Below are 14949 nucleotides of genomic sequence, written 5' to 3'. Positions count from 1 at the left end.
AATGTTTAACTAGACATAAGTTTAAGTTTTGTGTTCTTGAAATAGAAGAATTATGAATTTTAAGAATTTAAGAAGAATTTTAAGAAGAATTATGTCTCTATAAATGCTTTTAAATGTATGTATTGTATTTGTCACCACTGCTAATTAGATATACATGCAAGGTTGAAGTTCATTGTTTAATTTACGGATTAGAATGTGTGGAGGATTTTTCATTTAAATACTGTGAATTCTACATGATTGATATAATAAGCTGTCTTTTATAAAGCCTTAGTAATTACTAATATCATAAAAATATCATTTAGCAGTGGAAATGAGGGGAAGGAGAGATGGGAATAATTCTTAATCCATGCAGTGTAAAGTTTTCCATTTGGTCTACAATAAACTGTTCTTGTAGAGTGGAAAGAAAGTAATTGCATTTGGTTTATGCTTCATCCCGGTATAGAATATTCACTTTTCAACTGAAAATAATGAATTGATTTCTGGACATATTTTGCAGCTATAAAGACTGTGAGTAAAATTTTTTAATATACCAGAACTATTGCTTTTATGTTACAGTTTACATGTCTTTTATTGCATTAATTCAATATCACAAGTTGGGAAATGGAAGCAAAATGTACCAAAACATCTTTCTAATACCCACACTAGGAGAAAGAAATTAAGTTGCAACAAAAATATAGTTCGAGTTAATGTGCCCTTCATCTACTGATAACATGCTGGTAGACTTTTAGAAAAAATGCATTATTTTAAAATTGCAACATTATTTACTTTCAGGATTAGGAACTCAGGAAAATTTTAGGACAGTTTTAGGCTTGAATAAATTTCCACAAAAATAAGCCTGAGATTTATCTCTGTTGTCCAACAGCACCCTTCTCTGAAGCCCAGAGAGGATCTAGTGACAAAACAAGAAATTTAATCTATGTTTAATATATAATAATTATGACAAAAATCTTTACTAACAGAGATTGAAGGACTTATTATGAATCTTGACACAGTAATCAGTAACCATTCATTTGGTCTTATGGAAACTACACATATACTCTTCACAGAATGATAGTTATCTACATTATATTAAATAATAATCATCTTCTCCAGAAAAAAAAAAAAAAAAGTTCTAGCCTAAAATCTCTAATTAGATAGAGATTTGACCTGCCAAGATCTTGATAGAAACAGCCTGTATGAATCAAGCATGTTCCATCCAGTAGCATGGTTCTGATGACCCCTGAATGTGACCTGCTCCCAGTGGAAAGCAATTTAATGCTCTACTGCACACAGAATAGTATATATGAATACAAAAAACCCAGATAAATTACTGACAGGTACATCTGAATAGGACTGCTTCTTAGCCACTTATCTGTAGCCAGGAAAGCTTGTTTCACCTCAGTTTAAAAGATAAAGACACATGGCAGGCTGCTTCTGCAAGTTCTCATTAGGCAAACAGCCTCCATTGTCCATTAGTGGAAAAGTCTCCCTATTATTTAAGGAAATGTGACAGCAATGGAGGTGAAGTGAAAACTATCTGATGGCAGGAAATTCATCAGCGCATTATAAAGCTTTTTACCTTCTACAACTTTCACCAGCCTCTTTCTCTTTCCACTTTTTTCATCTGACAGCTCAAATGCCCCAGAGTTGTAGCCATGGCAAAGGTCAAGAACATAACAGCAGGGCTATAAAATGAGGCTGTTTCAGGGGGAGAAGCTGCCAAACACAAAGAAGTTTACTGAGCACTAGACAGAGATGAGAGCCCACATCTCAGCAAATTTATCTTAATAGCTGCCACTACTTTTGAAAAAACATTAAGAATGTTAAAAAAAGATTTAGAAGTTTTACATATCTCTGAAACCAAATAAAACTAAGAAATATTGAAATATCTGTTATAATATGCATATTAGAAAGTTTTATTTATCTTGGGAACCACTGTAAATATGCATAACTAATAAGTAGCCTCTCTTTTAAAAAGCATCCATGTCAATCACAAACAATTTAAAATATTCATAAAATAATATATGGCTTATATGAGGCTCTTCTAGTGCATGTACGAATGGCTGTTTTACTAAAGACTAAATCACTTCAGTATGATGCTCAATTAAAAATAAACAGAAAATACAATGTCTTCTTGCTTCCTTTAATAAAGACAAGGTTTGCAATGCTATAAATGTCAAGATGAAAGCCCAGAGTTTTGCTTATGTTAATTTAATCCTGGAAATTTATGGTTTTAATTTTTCACAATCAGTGGTAGCAATAAGGTGAACTTGAATTACCTTTCACAATGTCCAGTAATACTCTTATCAGGTCAAAGAATAGGTTGGGTGTCTGATTAGAAAATCCAAAATGCAAATTCCTGCTAAAACAAAGAAGACAGGATTTTAGCTTCTTATTCTGTCAAAATGTTAATCTTTACATGTATACATATTCAGTATGCGCAAGAAATAAAATAATTAAAAAATTATAACTTCTGCATACATGTCCATTCAGATATAATTTTGACAACTGACAAAAGACTGTCTGTTGTCAACATCAGGTTATTATTATGATGCACATATATAAAAAATATTCTAGAGCAAGTCACCCGTTAAACATTGTTAGGGTCAAATACCAATGATTTTAAATAGATATATAGCCCTATCAACATTTTGCATTCTCCAGATTGTATATTAACATATAGGATTCAAGCGAGAATAATTGTGGTGGATTGACCTTGGTGGGCTAAATAGCTTTTATTTTTAATCTGTATATGACTAATTTTTCCATCTAGTCCCCACACATGCAGATACCAATGCAATATGTTTTTGGATGAGATAAATAACATCATGTTTAGAAACTTGGGATTATTTTTTCTGATTTTCATTTTTAGATTTCATACATGTATTCAAGACTGAGTTAGGTGTTTAACATGGTAAACTTGGATGAAAGATGATGTATGTTCTGTTTTGAACATACACCTGTGTTGTTCTGTATTGTTATGACTGGTAGTTAAGGACAGTGTCTAAGGAAGTATATGTCATCATTCTATTTTTATCTATTTCACATTAAGAACATAATAATAATAGCAAACAATGTATAATGATTTCTTTTAAAATTTGAAATACTGCCTTAAATTATTTTAGGCAAAACAGCTAATTTTGCAGAGAGAAACTGAATTCATTTGTCTCAAAATTAAAACAGTAGAAATGGATGCATGCTAATTATCTGCCAAACTGTTTATGACTTGTTGCCTTGATTTTATATGTATATACTTCAACTTCTGTACAATCTGAATGGAACTTTTGGAAAAGCCAGAAAGGATAAGAAATAATTTAATCAGAGTGACTATTACTGTTAGTGATTGCTGAAATAATGGTTATGAACAAATGAAGTGCCTTAGACTCTACAATCACTGATAGCACTATGCAGATTGATTAGGCCTATCTAGTTCTAAAAGTCCTTTTTGCAAATGCACGTTGCTTTCAGTGCCTTTATCTCAGATGCAATATCTTAAGAGATCTGTTTTTTTCTTTTGTTTTTATGTAGAACTGATCCTTTTTAGGAAATATACTTGAATAAAACGATTTTGTAATGTATGCTTAAAAGTTCTTAGAAATGTACTGCAGACATTTTGGTATTCTAAAACTAAAATATTCATCATGAAACTTATTTACCCTTGAGTGTCATGAATGTGTTTTGACAGTGCACATTTTATGTTGAGTAGACTAGAATGTGTTTAAAAAAAGGTAGATTATAAATATATATATTTGTTTGTGCTTGTACATATACATATATATACAGATACTTATATATCCCTTAAAAAGATTATACTTCTCCAAATTTTTCACATAACATGCCTTCTTCCATTATACAGACAAGATCAATTGTACGATGCTAAGAAATAGTTTGGGAGCATTCCACACTAATAAAAGTAGGAGATTTTCCTGCAGGAATTATTTATTATATGCATATCTGTATCTATGTCTATATCTCTATTTTTCTATCTCTATATATTTATATGTATATGAATTCATAGGTATGTATATGATTAATTCCAACAGGATGTGGAAGAAGAGAGGGAGTACTATTCCTCTCTTTTTCCTGTCATCATTAACATGACTATGTATGGCATACTGCTTCCTCATCTGCAGAATATGCACACTTACCCCAGTCATTGCAAGTACTATTATATGCTTTGGAGGTGTCTGATGCTAATCTCTTTGGGCCCCACTACTTGCTAATATAGATTAAGCTAATATGCCCTAATTGCTCTTTAATTTGACCAATGAGAATAAATAACATGTAACATCACTGCCAGAGAACTTTACTGACACTTCCCCTTAAATCTTGAGTCATCAGAAGATAAGAAAACAGCAGACAAGACACCTTTTTCAAAGATAGTCAGCAAAATGGGAACTATACACAGCAAAGAACTGAGAAGCAGGTGAGGTTTGTACTTGGAAAGAGAACGTGATGAAAAAGAGCAAGTAGCAGTGAGGAGAGCTGCCATGGGATCTGGTTCCACCATCATGCTCAGTGAAGGTGTGGAGGAAAAAGAAGCAAAGGATATATACAATGAAAGCAGTGAGACTAACATATTGAACGGACTTCAGAAGAAAAAGGAAATAAAAAGAACACTAGCAGCATAAGTAAAGACATTTATGGGAACGAAAACAGTTTCAAAGAAAGTAAGTCTTGATAAGTGATATCTAAAATGGTACAGGGTGAAGAAAAGTGTTGTATAATCATCTGAGGTTACTGTAAAAGCTATGTGTAGAGTAACCAGATCTAACCAGAGATAAATATAAAAGACATAACATACGAAATAGAAAGAATTTGCATCTCTAGAATAATTAGAAAAAAATGGTATTAATCAAAATCAATGAAGGAAAGAAGTTCTATTTTTTGCCAAAGGAGATTTCACACACAGAATTTCTTAAAACACTTAACAGCAAGTCAATAAACTGTAAAAATACTAAAAAAACTCAGAATGCATAAAATCATACAAATGATAATCTACTCATATTGGCCATAAAAACCCAGCTATAAAATCAGTTAAAGCATTTTAAATATGGTTATAAATATTTTAATGAGAGCCTTTTTTTTTTTCATTTGCCAATAACTTGACACTTTTCACATTTAGTACTATTATTTAGCTCATTTGTGGCTCAATGTAGATCAATTAATGCCTTTGAATAGGTGATGTACAGCTTTAGCTAATAATCCATGACAAACATTTTCCTAGGTTGCAGCACACAGAAAAGAGATATGCAACTCTGATCATTGGCTGAAAAATCAACTTCTCAATTAACTGGTTCAAGAATCAATGCACAATTGATTTATAGCAAGACTCTCAGCTTCACTATAGACCTTGATAGGTAAAGATGAAATGAATGCTTAGAAACATGAACTGGAACTTTTCCAATTAAATTCAATGTGTTTATGACACATAGTTTACAGTGAAGAAAACACCTATTAGAAGAATTCTCAGCAGCAGTGTCATAGCTGCATGGGTCTTGCAGCAGACTAAGTTGTCTCCATGCAAATGTTTATGAAAGGAGGGTCCTCAGCTCCTCTTATTCTCAAGCTTACCCCCAGATAAGTAAGTAAAAAGTAAAGTAAAAAATTAGTTACTGGCAAAGGTCATAATAAAAACATAACACACTCAGCTAGCCTTTTAATAATAGAATTACATTTTGATAATAGACATGTAAGTCACCCTTCCCCATTAGCACTGCCTGCTGTGAGACAGTTTTTCTCGTGACCAGAAGCCACACCTATACCTGGCACATCCAACTTCAGCAGCTCAGCATATCAGAGGTATTCAGTGTGCTTCAGTGCATACCACAGCCTAACATTGAACAATTAGGCATAATGCTTTAAAACAGATGTCTTAGAAGACTGGAGGTGCTAAATATAAATAAGCACATTTTAGAATTTCTATGTATATCACCAGTTCAGTAAAAATACTCAGACTGTGTATTATAGGCACTTAGAGAACCATGTTACAATAATTACATAAATTATATCCAATATAGTCTTATGGTCCAATACTTATCTGATGGGTTGACCTTGGATGTCTGCCAGATGACCACCCACCTGCTCTCTCACTCCCCTTCCTCAACAGAATGGGGGGAGAAAATAAGATGGAAAAGCTCATAGGTCAAAGTAAAGATAGGGAGGTCACTCATCCATTACCATCATGGGCAAAACAGAATCAACTTGGGGAAAATTAATTTAATGTATTGTCAATTAAAAATAGAGTATGATGGTGAGAAACAAAGGCAAAACCTAAAATACCTTCCCCCCCATTCCACTTTTTCCCAGGCTCAATTTCACTCCGTCATTCCCAAACCGCCTATCCACTCCACACACCCAAGTGGTGCAGGAGGGAAGGGGAGTGGGGGATCAGCACAATAGCTTCTCTCTGCTGCTCTGTCCTCCTCACACTTTTCCTCTGCTCTGGCATGGGGTCCTCCATGGGCTGCAGTGTGGATATCTACTCCACCATGGCTGTCTCCCACAGGCTGCCGGGGAATCTCAGCTCCGGTGCCTGGAGCACCTCCTCTCCCTCCTTCTCTCACCTTGGTGTTCACAGGGCTGTTTCTCACACTTTTTTTCCCCACTCCACTCTCTGTGGCATTTTGTCCTTTCTTAAATGTATTTTTCCAGAGCTGCTATGATCTTGTCTGAGGGGCTCAGTTGTGCCCTGTGGCAGGTCAGTTGGAGCCACCTGGAACCACCTGTCTCCAGCATGTGGCAGCCCTGGCTGCTCCAACTTATAACAAGGTCTGTTCAGTCATGTAAACCTGCCCTTAAAATATTGTCTCTTATTTAACTCATAGTACCACGTATAGTTCTTACACAGAGAAAATAATTAATTAAAGTGGAAATTAGATCAGATTTAAAATTTGAATTATTGTGTTGCATAAAGGAAATGTAAGTAATTTTCCCTTTCTGTCTAAAGAACTTTAGTCTATCAAAAAATTTGGACCTTTTACTTGTCTCCTTGCTGCATAAAAAACTTTTATCTGCTTTTATAATTTCTCTCTGACTTTATAAACCAAACTTCCTGTTGTTCATTTACAGCTGATTTCACATACTTGAGGAATTGAAATAGCAACATATATAAGATATAAGTGGGTAATAATAAGCATTACATGACCTCAGACATTAGTAACAGGTATGGTGTCTCTTATCTGAGGGTGCCAGAAGTATCTTTTAATTATTTCCAAACTCGGAAAACATTTTCAAACAAAAATGCTGAAGTCACTGTAAAAATAATTCTAGTTTCAAAAGCATATATTCTACTTTAAAGTCAAAATTTCATTGAATTTGCACAGAATTCTCCCTCCACATTACCCACAACTCCATATTCAACCCATCTTTTCCTTATTGCCGACCTGGTTTCTATTAGCTTCAGTTAATTGTTCATGGTTATCTCCTGCGTGAATGTAAGGAGAACTGGACTCTTCACATCTTGAAGACCACACTTTCTGATATTTTATATTAGTTCTACAATTACTTATCTTTTTCAATATATTTACCTGGAGAAAAAGTAATATAAAAAAATATGACAGACAAAACACCTGCAAACCTCACTTTCAGTCCCAGTGAAGGGAAAACATTCCTAAAACTGCAGAATCGTAAAGCAGAGAATGTACATCTTAAGTTCCTACTTGAGCACTATGCAGTAGAGAAGCATTTCTAATTTGTATAGCAGTGTTATTACAAGGAAAGAAAGTGATTTTTTTAATAAAAAAAAAAAAAGCATAGTCAGTAGTATTTACAATAATATGCTTTTGTGATTAATACTGAAAGCATGACTAATTGTAATATGTACAATAGGAAATGATTAATGCAAACTTAAAATTCATTTGGGGAACATTATTTAGATCAAAATTAAGACTTGAAGAATAAATCATCATTAAAGTGACAACTAAATATATAGTGAGGTAATTCTTCAGGTTATAAAAAGTGATTTTAACATGTCTGATAGGATGAAATAAAAAATACCATAAGCCTCAGAATTATCTAAAAACCTAATTTTTGTGGTGACACTTTGACCTTATTTGAAGAAGCTTTAGTACAATTTGTGGGATAAATTAAAGACGATAGAACCACAACATACATAGGTTCTAACAATTTGTTAGAGAAACTGCAATATTTTATAATTGTCAAATCTAACTATATTTGGGGCAATAGCATCAATCATAAATATTCAGTCTGATATTTTTGTTATCACAGTTATTTTCCATTTTCTGCTATTAAAAATTAATTTCAGATTAGGGTTGTATGAAATATATAACAATTTATAAACCAAGATGAAATATAACTTTCATGAATTTAAGGTATTGCAGGAAGTCACACATCCCTCTGCTTAACAGGAACTGCATTTCATATCAAAGAAGATCTTTAGCTTTCCTTTAAAAATAAAAACATGATTTTATAAATGAAAAACATAAATAAAAATTGAAAAACAAAACAAAACAAACAAAACTTCCAAAACATATTTCTAGGATTGGAAGGAAGGAAATTATACTCTGTGTAGGTGAAAAGGAATAAACAAGACATTCAGTAAGAAGTACTTTATTTGGGAAAAAAACCCAATGAGCTGGATTAATTTTTTTTCATGGATCTATACGAGAAGGTCTATATGAGAACATCATGTTAACTTTGATAGTTGAATATTAACATGCATGAGCTAATAATCCATGGATGCATGTCACTGCCACTGTCAGTGATAGGTGAAAATGCTTGTTGTGTTACATACTATAAGATACAATCTGCAAGAGGGTGTTAACTCATGAAATTGTTTTTAATATGAAATAAGTGGCTGCTCATATTTCAATTTCAAAGGTCTGACTATTATGGACAAGCATACTAGAAGTGTGTGATAACAGTCCAAACTTAAGCTTTATGATGATGTTATTCACTGTCTCAGGGACCAAAACAACAAAAATCTGTGCATATGTATATGTTAAGAAACATTACTGTGGCCTTAATCTTTAATACAAGATACCCTTGTGAGTATCTTGTAAAATCCTCAAAGGGCTAAAAGAGGTGAGAAGGAGGTTTGGAAGGTGAGAAAGAGGTTTGGAAGGTGAGAGTAACTAGATTTCTCATTCACATAAAGCAAATATAAATTTAAAACATCTCTGTTTCAAGGTCCAAAAAAAGATGAGCTATTCCAAGAAATCAAACCAAAAAGCAGCAAATTTGTTAAACTACATAACCTTACTGTCTCAGGCAACTTATACTGCTGTTACCTTAATGAGGAAGATATTTCATCTTCAGATAAAGCTGTACGGTCAGCCAGAATGGCATTTATTGTCACATCACTTTTTTTAGTCTTCCACATCTGAATATAAAATTGGGAAGAATGACTGAAGGGTAGCATTTCTCACACAAGAAAGCAGATGAAATATAGGCCTTCCTCTCCCGATTTCATTGTTCGAATTCAAAAGACATAGAACAGAACAATGGGCTGTTCATTTTTGCTAAAATCATGGTTCAAAGATAGATCAGCCTAATCAGTCTAAGCCTATAACAAGAAACTTGATAATCTTAAAACGATGAGAGAAATTACTTCTGGCAGAAGATACGGAAGTGGGTGATTAGCCTAACAATACTTAGCACAGTTCTTTTCTTAGGCTTATCTGTAAAATAAAATATCCGTTTCTTTGATGCAGTTGGTGTAATAACCAAATAACTGTTAAAAAAACCCACCACTTTATCCTGACTATTTTAAATAATACAGATTTATTAAAAATGTCAATCTACAGTTCCAACTCATTTCAGTGCCCTCAGAGGAAGTGGTAATGCATACATACCTACTCAAACTTTCATGATTATGCAGTGGTCTTCTTATTTAATACAATAAGGATTAGATACTCTTTCCCTAAAGGTTTAAACCACAATTCTGATACTGGGTCTACTTTCATAAGTAGTGTGATGATTACAAGTGGGTTAGCAGGTCAAGGCAATGAAGACCCTAGAGCTGCATTATGCACACTTGGATGGGAAGGTTTAAAAGGCACTAGAGTCAGTCTGACCATCTGGACTAAACAGTCAGTGCCAGAGTGCTGCAAGGGCCAGCAGCTCCCTTCAGGCTGGGAGCAGTGAAGGGACCCCATGGTGGACAGCAGGGCAGGTTCTGGCAGACAGAGCCAGACCCAGTTCCCTAGCCAGGAACAGGGCAGCTGGGGGGCACTGGGGCAGCCCCAGCCCTAGGCATTGGGCAGCTCCATAAGGAGGGTCAGGATCTGGACCAGTGGGCAGAACCTGTATGTAATACAGCCCTGGGATGTCTGGGCAGGTCTGTGGGGATGGACCCAGGCTGAGGTTGGGCCAGGCCATCAGCCCACAGGTGGACTGATGTGAAATGTTTTTTTCTTAAAACCACAGATAAAACCACACCAAACCTTTGGTGAGCCCAACATAGAGAAGTTGGCAAAGAAAGAAGCAACAAGGAAAAATGCAAAAAAAAAAAAAAAAGGAAATGAAAGCGGTTCAGTAACAAAATACAACAGTCAAGGAAAAGGCAAGGAAGACAGGAAATAATATCAAGACAAAATCTCTGTGGAAGACAAAAGAATGAGCTCTAAAACCTGGGGGCTGGTGGTTGACAGCAAATGTTAAAGTACAAATTGGTTTTGTCTTCTAATAGAGCATTTCAGATGTGATGAGAGTTCTCAGTGGTTTGAAAATCTTCGTCTAGTATGAGTGCTTGGTAGGCACTGAAGTAAGTGGAACAACCCCACTTACCATTTTGGAGTCTCATGTCTGCACTACAAGAAAGCAAGTGGTGCTCAGCTGAAGTAGATTTTTCCAGTTTGCTTTCATCTGAAAGGAATCTTGTTTATATACACTTTGCAGTCAAAACCAATCACAACAAATGAAGAGGATTAGGGGAGTTTGTTTCAGAAATGCATTACTGCTCCAAACGAAAATGCTAGTGAAGATTCATCTTCTGTCAAATATAAATGTGGGGAAAAACTACTAGAAACACTCTCATCAAGATGACTTTTCTCTTCTTTTCTGTTGCAGGTCACTCCCTAAAGAAGCTATGAACTCTGTTCATCTTCTAACAGCATGGAACATCCAAATTATATTGAAATATTGGCAACACATACTGGCTAAAGTCAAAATTTGGAGAGCGCAGGCAAAGCATATTCAAAACCATCAGACGTTAAAGTAATGTACTGGTTACTGTCTTATCAGATACAGTAAAACTAGATCATTTAAATTCATAATGAGTTAAATACAAAGGGACATAAATTACCTCAGATACATTAAAGAAGAAATAAATGATTGACCAGATAGGAAAACTGCAAAATCCACACACTAAATGCAGTAACTTTAAAATAAACTGGTTTATCCAACTAGTGAGATATATCTCCTACTCTTCACCTTTGATACTACTCAATTTAATATCAGCAGTGCATTATTTATGAAGAAATGTCATGATGAGCATCATATATAGTTCTATTGCCAGATACTAAAACAATGAAGAAAAATTGCTGTTTTCTATTTACTTTTCTTTTTTCTTTCAATTCCATGTTAACTGACCAAGACTTTTATAAGGATAGTAATTTTTAAAAATGTCAGTTGGTAAAACCAAAACCACAGAGCTCTAAACCTAGTCATGATTGAACTCCAGCCATTTTCTTTTTGTAGCGATTCAGTAATAAAAAAACCCAACTCTGTATGTTTTATATCAATGCAGTTAGCTGAATGTGAGACAGTTCTCTTTTCCTGAAAAAAATTAGGCAGTTATCTACAAAAGTAGAGACACATTACTCCCTCCCAATAAATTAAAATTTCTGACCTCAGCAAGACAACACAAATATCTACATTCTTGTAACATATTAGGAAAAAATCTCATAAATAATAGACAGTGTGGGGTTTTTCAACATGTCATTCTGGTAGTTCTCTAGAGAAATTATAGCTTGAAAAAACATAACACTGCCTATTTAAATTCTTGAGGTTACTTTACTTCAGTTCCTGTCTGCAAACCCTCTGTTATGTTCTTTGGCACAACAGTTAAGTATAGTTTGCATTTTATTCTAAAGGTGGCTACATTTTAGAAAAGGTTTAAACAATAATCAATATTCTGCTTTATGTACATTTGAAAAGTATTTTGCAATGAAAGGTGTTTTGAACATGTGAAATAATATACAGATAATTGTCTTTGTCTAAAATGAGTTTTGGAAGACAAGAGAAAAGAAATTAGAAGAATCAATAAGGTCATTATGTATTTCCCAATCAGAAAAAGAAAGCAGAACATGTTTTTTCCTCACTGCTTCCATTATCCCTCATTATTTCTAATGCCCCCCTGTTTATTAGTTATGAATTTTAACAAAAACTTACTATAATTTAAAATTTTAATGTTGAGTGAAGACTGATCCACAAGTGTCTTTTATTACATCACCACCAATACATTTAAAAATCTACTTTTCCATAGAACACAATCCTTGCAGCAAGACTTGGTGTCCTGAAGGGAACAATGGTGGTGCTTTGTGCTTTCTACTGCATCTGTGAGGATCTTTAGAAAGCCTTAACATTGTAAGAAACAAATGCTCCACAAACTTCAGTCAGTTAATTCTTACTGAACTACATCAAATTAGGTAATAATAATATTCTTAGTTTATGTTAGGAAAGAAATTGTCCAGATTATGATAAAATTTGAAACAAAAATCTTATTTTTCTGAAACTCAAAAATATTTTCTTTATTGCTTACCTGTAAAATGCAAGGAATTTTTATAATACAGGGATTATATGTAGCTATATGTACTGTCTGTCCATGTACAGCATTATCTTTTCTGTTCAGATTTCCAATAGCCAAAGCAGGATGTAGTTTTAGAAATACTACTGAGGAAATTATTTCAGCCAGTTATATGGAGAGAGGGGAATGAAAAACGTCAATAATTACACTTTTATAGATAACAAGAAAGCTTGCAGGTTCAGTTCAAATGTTCAGCTTAAAATATATATATATATGTTTAGAGACACTACAAGTATCCTAATGTTAAGTATTTTACTTTGTCCATCAACTAAACATCTGTCCTTTTCTTAAATTTGCAATAGCTTTTCTTTTTAATATTTAAAAAGTGATAGATCATATTTAGCTTACAAATAAATAAAACAAATGAAAATATACTATTTTTCTGTTCTTCCCCAGAACTGTCAGCAAACATATTTAATAAATATCAGCAGAACTAACCTCAAAAATTCAAGAAAAACACCTACTTGTACAGCTTTATCAAGCTGAAAGCTTCATACCTTGTCAGATGCCCTTTTTAAGGGTTAGAAATAGTTCTCTTTATATCACCTAATGATTTGGCATTCTCCTAACCCTTTTATTTACTGGCAAGGAATAGGGAAAAAAAAAAAAATTATTTCTAAAGCATATGAGTCTCAGCTGTAAGATAGATTACTCATTGCAGAAAATATGAAGAGCTACTTCTGCAAGTCTTACTCATGTTCAATACTTTTATCACACCAGTGGTAATACTAAGATCATGTTAGTAGTTAGCAGGTAATGTTGGTAAGATCAAACACTAAATAAATTACATGCATATATTTTCTTCATGAATTGCGTGTACTATAGAACACCGGAAAAATTCCCCATACAAAGATCTTCCTTTCCAGTTGCAACAGGAAAAAAAATAAGATGACTTGTCACAATCCGGACTAGAAGCCCAAAGAGTTACAAGGGTTCTGTGATGCCCTTGGGATAAATTAAGGTGAAACGACACCAAACAGCTGGTTAAAATGTTTTACTTGTAGTAGAAAACAATTTAAACTTGGAAAAGTATAATAAGCAATGTGGTCTCTTATAAATCTATAAGAAAGAAAAGAAAAAGAAATGAGAGAAAGAGAGTCAAAGAAATCCAGATCACCACCCCTGGATCCAGCATTGTTTCAGGTCTGGTAATCTTGGGTGGGGGTGCACCTCACAGGAAAGTTTCTGTCCCCTTTTAAATTCATTTTATAAGTTCATTAGCATACTAGACGAGGAGGGGCAGGTGGCCCTGCCCAGCTTTGATTTTCTCTCTGTTCACAGAGATTTTTGCTGACTTCATGCTTATCGGCCATCCCAGAGGTGATCACCTCTTATCAGTTCTTGTTACCACTTCAATGGTGAAGGCGTGAAGTTATTAGCAAGGCAAGCATGGTATCTGGCTTGCACAACAGAGCCACAAAGTATCAGGTTTAGTGGTACTTGTGCTTGAGGGGAAACACCTGGTTTCACTCAGTCCAGTTTCCCCCCTTTTGAGGCTTATCTAAGGAGTTTGTCAATGCAACTGCAAGGGAGTGGGGGGTGTATCCTTTGATACACTCCCACTTCCTTGGGTGACATTCCTTAGACTAATCCAAAGACCACAGCTTGTCCTTGAGGTTTTCCATGTCAATGAATGTTTGAGGCATTACTTCTTTCAGTTCCTTGCGCTTCTAAGCAGATGAATGAAGCAAAACATAATTTAAGAGAATTTTCTCAAACTCATTTTCATTTTTATGTATGAAACAACTGAAAATTGGTGTGAGCTGAACAACCAAAAACACTCAGAAAAAACCCTAAATTTTAAGGTGGAGAATAGTGGAGAGGTGTCTAAACTCAGATTCAGACCTCAAAGTTGCTATTAAATGTACTTGGAATGTATGGAATTCAACATAAAATATTTTTTTTAATTATGGTTAAAACAAAGAATTAAGACAAGAGATGAACAAATTCTAGGATTTGGGGTAGGCATTTATTTGTTTTCTCTATTTTTTCTGTTTTTAACAGTACTGCAGTTAAGAGCATTTGCCCAGGAAATAGGAGCCCATCTTCCCATCCCTCCTCCACCTGAAGCTCTCTAACTCTCTTTCCATGAAGCGCACTAATAACATCTTGGGTCCTTTTCCTAAAAAAAAAGTCATCAGATTAAGTTGGAATACTTTTATAGTAACTGGGAAGTGTGTGTTTGAACCCACTGTAATTTA

The 14949-nt window shown here is 34.3% G+C and overlaps 1 protein-coding gene across 1 annotated transcript in view; it reads right to left on the bottom strand.

The window, feature by feature from the left end:
• Nucleotides 1–14949, bottom strand: part of MGAT4C (MGAT4 family member C) — a 495362-nt gene that overhangs the window by 234020 nt on the left and 246393 nt on the right. The window contains exon 4 of the mRNA XM_074825419.1: nucleotides 2259–2341. The gene's annotated coding sequence lies outside the window, so the exon portion shown is untranslated. The remainder of the gene's footprint in view (nucleotides 1–2258; nucleotides 2342–14949) is intronic.

Source organism: Strix aluco, chromosome 5 (assembly GCF_031877795.1).
Source record: "Strix aluco isolate bStrAlu1 chromosome 5, bStrAlu1.hap1, whole genome shotgun sequence".
NCBI classification, from domain to species: Eukaryota; Metazoa; Chordata; class Aves; order Strigiformes; family Strigidae; genus Strix; species Strix aluco.
Note: the sequence above shows the minus strand (reverse complement) of the source record. Positions and strands in the feature narration are given on the sequence as shown.